This window comes from Scaptodrosophila lebanonensis, unplaced genomic scaffold, assembly GCF_003285725.1.
Source record: "Scaptodrosophila lebanonensis strain 11010-0011.00,11010-0021.00 unplaced genomic scaffold, SlebRS2 tig00000001-arrow-pilon, whole genome shotgun sequence".
Lineage (NCBI taxonomy): Eukaryota > Metazoa > Arthropoda > Insecta > Diptera > Drosophilidae > Scaptodrosophila > Scaptodrosophila lebanonensis.
This window is the reverse complement of record NW_022060529.1, coordinates 25,354,768-25,362,956: the sequence shown is the minus strand read 5'-3', so window position 1 is coordinate 25,362,956 and position 8,189 is coordinate 25,354,768.

Below are 8,189 nucleotides of genomic sequence, written 5' to 3'. Positions count from 1 at the left end.
AGCCGGGGCGAGAGACTGAGCCCCAACTAGAGCCGAAGCCGAAGCCAAAGCCAAACCAAAAGCCAAGTCTATGCGTGCCGACGATGAACTTTTGTGCCAACTGCTTTTGAATGCAGCAACACGCGACGCCTTTTGCTTTTTCACACAGAGCGAAGAAAGAGTTGAAAGCGTGGTGCACAAATTCAGAAACAGCAACTGCGAATAGTAAAAAGCGAGTCAGCCAGCATTTTCACCCTATTATTTCGAGCAATTTCATCAAAACCAGACCGGGGCGGCCTGATCCAAATTGTAACCACAACTCCCAGTCAAGTCCCAAGCCAAGTCGGGCCGGGCCGGTCCGGCAACCGGTGGGGATTGCATTGCTGTTTTTTTTTGTTTTTGTTTTTTTGTTGCCTCTGCAGCTGCTGTCGCTACTGCTGCTGCAATTCATGCGGCGTGGCTTTGGTTGTTGTTTTGTTTTTGTTTTTGGTTTTCTTTTTCTGCTCAATAGAAACGGCAGCAGCAGCGACAGGTTTCTTTTCAATGCGGGCTCCGCCGGCTCCCCGACTGCCTGAATGTTTTTCTTATTTGGTTTCCACTTTTATGTAGATTGGTATTTATTTTCCGCGTGAAAAACGACAAAAAGAGTGGCACTGCTGGTTCTCACACCATGCCCACACCGCCCCAGTTCTTTAACTCTCCACATTGCTCTTATTATCGCGTCAAGGCACAGCAAAAAAAAACAACAAAAAAACCGTGCACGCTGACCGGTCTGTGCAACTATTTTGCGGTCTGCTAAGGCCCCCTGACAAATGGCAGCGCAGTCGTCGCCGGCGTCGGCGTCGTCGTCGTTATGTGGAGCAACTGCAACATTAAGCAAAGTCCATCGGCAGCAGCAGCCGTTGAATGTGTCGGAAGTGCCAGCCACTGGCTGAGTCCGCCTTCGGGCCTACACAGCGAAGGCAGCGCCTGGTTTATCTTTGTTTCAGATACCCTAGTACTCGTAAAAGTAAATGGCTATATTTATTTTGGTTGAAAGTACCTTGTGGGGAGTTGATATATTTACTCTAAATCACCTCCGTCTTAACGTCCGAATAGATTTTACAGGGCACTATTCATTAACACTCCAATTAGGAATCGAAATAGCACATCCTGGGACGTGTTATTAATACATATTCCCATGTGCTCTATGTATATCTCGACATTTCAGGTTACAAAATAAAACCCTACTCTTCGATTGTCTATTTGTAGATCTAACTGTGCCTCACATGAACCTTTCCGTGTGTTGTGTTGCAATTAAAATCTTTTTTCAGACAACATATCCCTCGAACACTCCATGAGGACTATTTCATCATTAATATACTTGCCACTTGATTCCGACAGTGTCTAATCCTATCTTACTCCACTACTTGTTTCACTTTTTGAATTTTATTTTAAGTTATACTATGTAATACTTGTATTTTGCTTTCTTTTGTAAATGTATAATTTGTTTTCTTATTATTGTTTCGGTCCAAATCTTGAGAAGCTGATCCGCTGTATTTAGATCCTATTTGGATTCTTCATTTATTTCATCTCCACGCTTTGCCCGCTCCAATTAATATACATACATTCTTGATTAATGATTAATTGATTTAATCAGTATGGTAAATGGATAATTCACAATGGGATTAATACTAGGTACAATAATTGGTAGTTTGTTAGTGTTCAAATTCAAATTAATTAATTAAATGTGCTTATGGCGGCAACAATTATTTTATATTGTTCTTTTTTTCCTGCAAAGTTTGTAGTTCTTTGTTAACTATAAATAAATAAATCCAGCATTGGAATGTTATAAATTGTAATACAAGTATGTATGCGAATTCATTGTAAGGTATTCCGAAGTCAAGTATGCGCCATTGTTTCATTTCATGTTTTCTTTTGTGCTGGTGTGCTCGTTAGTAATTAGATTTAGTTTAGCGCACAGATTTTGATACGTTAATTGTAAATTGTGCAAATACATATAATTTGCGCCGGCTCTCCGGCTTGCCACTTGCCACTTGCTCCGCTTCGCTTCAGTGCTCTGCGCCTGCCTCCATCCTCCATCTGTGTCTTCAGCTGATTCAGTTTTGCTAAATTAGCGACTGTCCATGCGGCGGCGAAAAGAAGACAAATGCTTGGCATTCTTTTCTCAAGCCTTTTGGCTACGCTTGTGATATGTGACCAGAGCATGGATGGCCGAGTGTACGGCAATTATTAGACACGACAATTGACTGGGTGCTAGTGCTTGGTTATTGCACTAAAGTGTTCCCACGTAGTAGCCAAATGGAATTTGTATTATAGGGGCCATTGAATCATTGGGAAGTATTGGCATACAAATTGGTCAAATAACAATAATTACTTTAGATCAAACTTATGTTCGATCGATGTTCATCATCGGCACCGCGATTTCAATATAATGATGCGAAAATAAAGTGGTTGTCTCGAATATTTGCCGGCCAGTTCATGGTCAAGGCAGAAAGGCTCCTTTGAAAAGATTGCACTTTAGCAATTCTTAGAACCGAACATGTAGCTCAAATTATGCGCTTATAATAATGTCCGATCCCCTGATTTAATTAGGGCTGACACGGTTGTTGGGGTTTTGTTAAGTTTACTGCCTTTGCCGAATACAATAACCAGAAATTATCATTGTCTTCTTCATCACTTGCTTTTAATGCGTATCCATCAATCTGTGTCCGAGTTCTGCATCGGCTGTCAAACACCGCCGACGTACCCGACGAGCGACCATCAATCGCATTAAAACCATAAAAGAATTCCTCATATACATGTATAACCTCGTCTGCGATTGTTGGCTCCTTGTGGCTGTTGTTTTGCAAGCCCCTGGTTCCAGCCGCCGACGCGGTGCTGCCTCTGCCGCTGCCATCCCCGCTCTCTTCTCGACTGATAAAAAAGAATTTTTAATTCCTTTGTATGTATTGCCAAAAGTGGAGGCCAGCCGTTGCTCCATTGCTCCGAGTGCCGGCCTGGCTGTGGGTTTGAATGAGTGGTAAAAGGACAAAATGTCACAAAAGCGTGACGATGTGTCGTAAAGTTTTTGAGTCCACACTAACCCAAAGGGCTGCCAGACGGGATCCCAGAAGTCTCACCTCACTCTGGGACTGCCTTTTTACTACTTTGTGCTTGTGTTTGCTTCAGTGCGCACAATGTAGGAGGAGCGATGCTTTTTATGATTTTCATGTGCCATACTCAGCTGATTTCCAGACTGAGCCTAAGAGCAGTCAACAGTCAGTCGCCGTCGCCCTTCCCCTTTTCCTTCCCTTAACCATTCAATTCAGTTCAGCTCAGCTGAGCTCAGTTCAGCATCGCTTCGTCTGTGGCTTAATCAGTTCAGTTTCGAAAGGTTGCCGGCACAATGCTTTGTTGCTGCGGCAGCGACTGCTACTGCTGGCTCATTTCTCCAGCCCAGACATTGTTCTTTGTTGTTCGAGGCATTCATGTGCGACATTCCAAGCAGCAACAGCAACAGCAACAACCGCCGACGGTCATCAGCGCTGCGAACTTCGAGCAAATATTTTTAATACCCTTTTTACAGTATCATATGCCGAGTGGTGCCTCCACTGCCCCTAGCGCCCCCTTCAACTCCTGTCTTTGAGCATTTGTTTATGCCCAAACTATCCAATTAGTCATTTTCATCGGCTTAAAGTTTATTTGTGCATCAAAATGCGATTTTAACTGCCCGCTTGTTCGCAATTTTGAATTTTATTATGTTCCTTCGTTCTTACTCAAGGACGCTCTGCAATTATGATCATAAATGGCAACCATAACAACCATAATCACGTTATGGCCGCCTATTTGTAGGGTCTACAAATACGGCAACCATACATTATGTACATTACGTATCATTACCGCCTCCGACCTCGTCTAGACAAATTTTGCATTGTTTTATATATGGCATTATACTTGTATTTATTGAAAACGGGGTTATAACAAAACTATGGGAATCACACAATGTGCGTTTGTTCGAGAGTATGTTCTCTGGGGTTAAACCACGCCGCAAAAGCATGATATCGAAGTCATAATATTGAATAATTGTCCAACACCGGACAGATTTAAGGAAAAAAATAAAACGAAAAAAAAAATTAAGAAAGCAGAACAAAAAGACAACTTATGATACACATTTTTAGAGCATTATCGACTTTTGGAAAGAAAACTAATATAAAACAAGTAAAAAAGCTAAAGTCGGGTGTCCCGACTTTGAAATACTCTGTACATATGTTTACAATAATTATAGAAAATATAAAAAATTAAGAAAATAAAAAACAAGAAAGGAATGCTAAAGTCGAGCAGGCTCAACTCTTAAATACCCTGTACCACCCCACAAAAAAGTAATTAAATTAATTAATTAATTTAATTTAATTAATTAACTAAATTAATTAAATTAATTAACTAAATATTAACTAATTAAATATAAAATATTCCATGCATGCATACATACATTTACATTTATATCAGAATCGTGCCTTATGCGTGTTTGTGTAATTGTACATATGTATGTATGTGTGCATTGGGCCTGGTTATATGGCTATAACTTTCTTTCCGATCATTCTATCATAATGAAACTTGGTATACGGATATATAATTAACTAACCTAATGTGACTACCGAATTTTAGTTCAAAATTCCAAGAATTACGGCAGTTACATTTGTACCTTTGTGTACAAGGTATAAAAATATTAAAAAATTTAATAATTAAAAAAAATTTAATTAATTTATTAAATTAATTATAACATTTATTTAATACATACATAGAAGACATGTTTATGTACAGTTTTACATTTACATCACTTGTCTATTCGTGTTTATATACAAGTAGCAACAACAAGAACAGCTGCGGGCAGCGTTGCAAGCAGAGCATGGGCAGCGATTTTATTTATGGCTATAACTTTCTTCAGAATTGACCTATCATGATGAAACTTGGCATACAGACACATAATCACTAACGGGATGTAGTTACCAAATTTTTGTTCCAAATTCCAAAATAAACTTGACCTGCCTAGGGCTTATGGGAATCTGGATACCGAGTTTGGTTATTCTAGCTCTTGTACTTCTGAGATCCTTGCGCTCATACAGACGGACCGACGGACGGACAGACGGACATGGCTATATCGACTCGGCTTGTCACCCTGATCAAAAATATATATACTTTGTGGGGTCTGCCACGCCTCCTTCTGTATGTTACACACATGCGTACAAAACTAGTATAGCCTTTTAGCCTGTGGGTACAGGCTATAAAAATGTGGAAGTGGAAATGTTTCTAATGTTAAAAATCTTAGCACAGTGAAGAGTTAAATTATGTTTCAACTCTACAATATTGGCAAGCGGTTAAGTAATAGGGATGAATGAAAAAGGTGTTTTTGCTCCAAAGCCATATAACGTTCTGGGTCCGAACCATATATTCTACGTTAGAAAGTATGCTTTTTGGATTTGGTCGCACATGGGGATTTCTTCTTGACTCATAGATGCTTCAACACCATCCGTATTTCATATAAATATTAATCATATCGTTTGTATGTCAGTTATGAGGTATAGTGAACTAATATGCTCAGTTTTGTCAGTCTTCATACTATCATAGTACCATTCTTCTTTCTGAGTGTTACAATCCTCTTCGTATTCATCTGAGGAGTTTACTCGTAAACAAAAAATCTCCAAATTAATATTTTTAAAGAATCGATATGTCTCAGATCCCAAAATAAAATTCGTTGTGCTATACCCTTGCGTTTAGTATTGGGCTTGGTCTTAAATTCAGACTCACCCATCACCAAACTTGGTGTTGTGGACGGTTAAAATCTTCTGATTAATCTTAGAAGAGCTGGGAGGCTTAAATTTGGAACCAAGTTTTATTTCAAATTACATGAAAAACGGTCTCCAAAGATTGTGTGCAAAATCTGTATTTGTAATCCAATTAGTGCTTGTAAGTCCTAAAAACAAAATAAAAATGGAATGCAGAGTCAACCGGATCCAACTGTTTTATTCTCAGTACAAGTATGTTTTGTTTAACCACTCCAAATTGAAAATATCTTAGATTTTATATCTCAAGCATATAAATTTAGAAGTTATGCATCAATTTCATTTGTTTCAGCTTTGAATATTAAGTAATGGCAATGAATAACAAAGTCCTTCCCTTAAAATAACAATCATACACCCATTTAAATTCAAATATGTAGACTATAGTATGTAAGTATGTACATATATACTACGTATGTACGCACTTGCATATGTACACAAGTATGTATTTGTAGAAGCTTCGTTACCTAGAAAAATAATTTACTCCTGATAAGAGGCTTAAAACTTTTCTGAAAATGAGTCCAATGTGAGAAGGGAAATATATAATAAAATAAACTATAATTGTGAGCGAAAATATTTAGTCCGACAACAACGGACTGCGGGCATTAAATTCATGTTTAAAATTAATTGAATTGCTACTGTGTTAAGTTATTATTGTTATTTGTATTGAATTGGATTTAAAATGTGAAATGAACGTTTAATGTAATTTGTAAGAGGTCAAGCTAACATTGCTACTTTTAAGTCCCGCTGCTAAATTGAAAATAATAAGTTGATATCCACACATACAATTAGAAAAAGAATCAGTCCAAAAAGACACTTTGAGTCAAATTAGTATTTTAAATGAGAAGTATCTAAAAGAAACGATCAAATTATGTTTAGTACGCACTTTTGTGCTTGTTTTGAGTCATGAATGAATGACTTTAAATTATGACATTTATATAATGAAGGTAAGTCTGAAATTTCATTCAAATATGCAAAAGGAGGGGACGGTGCACCGTTTACAAATGATAAGTGAATCATATTATGATTTCTTTTGCAATACATCGAAAAATAAAACAACAAATAATAATAACCTGTACCTAAACAAACTTCCGCCGCTGAGTTGTATGCGTCCATAGCAGAATCCAAAAAAGAAGAAGAGCGAAGCTACTCCTGCTCTTTGATGTGATTTAGCATTCTTTGGACTCACCGGTATGGGCTTTTTGAAAAAAATAAAATCGCTTCTAAGCATTTTTCGTATACGGCTACCAAATAGTCTGCATTCGCCACTAACAAGCGCCCCTGCAACTGCCTCCTTGTTGCACTCACATTACTGTAGAAACTGCCTTCCAGCTTACGCTGTGCCATTTCTTTGCTTTGGCGTTTGTCTGCGCGTGAAACTCACAAGAAATTAACACAATTAACACTATAATTGCAAACTTCCGTTTGCGCTGCTTTTTCTTGATAAGTTCCGCCGCAGAGCAGCATTGGAACGTAGCCGCACCAGAGGCAGACCGAGACCCAGCGAATCATTTGCAGTGTCCTGGTGGCACATCCTTTGGTCTTTACACTTGCACACTTTTGTGAATTGCGGCCGCTCATGTGTAGTGCACACAGCCGCACATACGGCCTTGCGGAGACAACTCAAATGAAAGCAATTAACACTCTTTAATGACACTTTGAAGTGTGTGTGTTTATGTGTGTGGATTCGTGTGAGTGTACCGTGTTTGGAAACTTTGCACACACATGGAAACAAAGCGCAAGGCGCCGCCGGAGCTCACAGCTGCGGGGCATTGCGTTACCCACATCTCGAGTCACCATTCTCGTCGCCCAACTTGTTTCGCACACTTTGTAGGCTACTCTTCGCCAAGCTCGAGTCCACTCCCTGGCTCATGCAGCCTGTTTCTGACATTTGCACATCCGTCTGAGTGAGCGAACAAGCGAGCGAGCGGGAGAGAATATGAACTGCCATTGTTGCACCTAATCCTCACCGTCCTCCTCTGCCCTGGCCTCTTTGAAAATAGGCGGGCAGATGTCCGTTAGGTAGGCAGCCAGCCCCGTTCATTAAAATTGAAATTGGCCAAATAGCAAATTGAATGTGTGGCTTGAGCTGTCGCCCAGGGCTGGAACACAGAGCTGCAACACAGACTTGCTGCAGCTGTACTACGAGAAGATGCAACGAATACAATGTGCTTGGTTGAAGGCACTATGGGTTCTCCTAATTAGAAAAAAAAGGGCGATGTCGACAAAATGCTTCAATTTGGCAGCCGCAAGTTTTTACTGCATAATTGGCTGTTGGGTTCGGGTGAACGAGTAGTTTTATGTCTGTTATCCCTGTTAGCTGCAAAATAGATGGGAGTGCGAGAGTTTGTGTTAAAAATGTAAAAATATGCTGCGTTGCCTTTGCTTTGC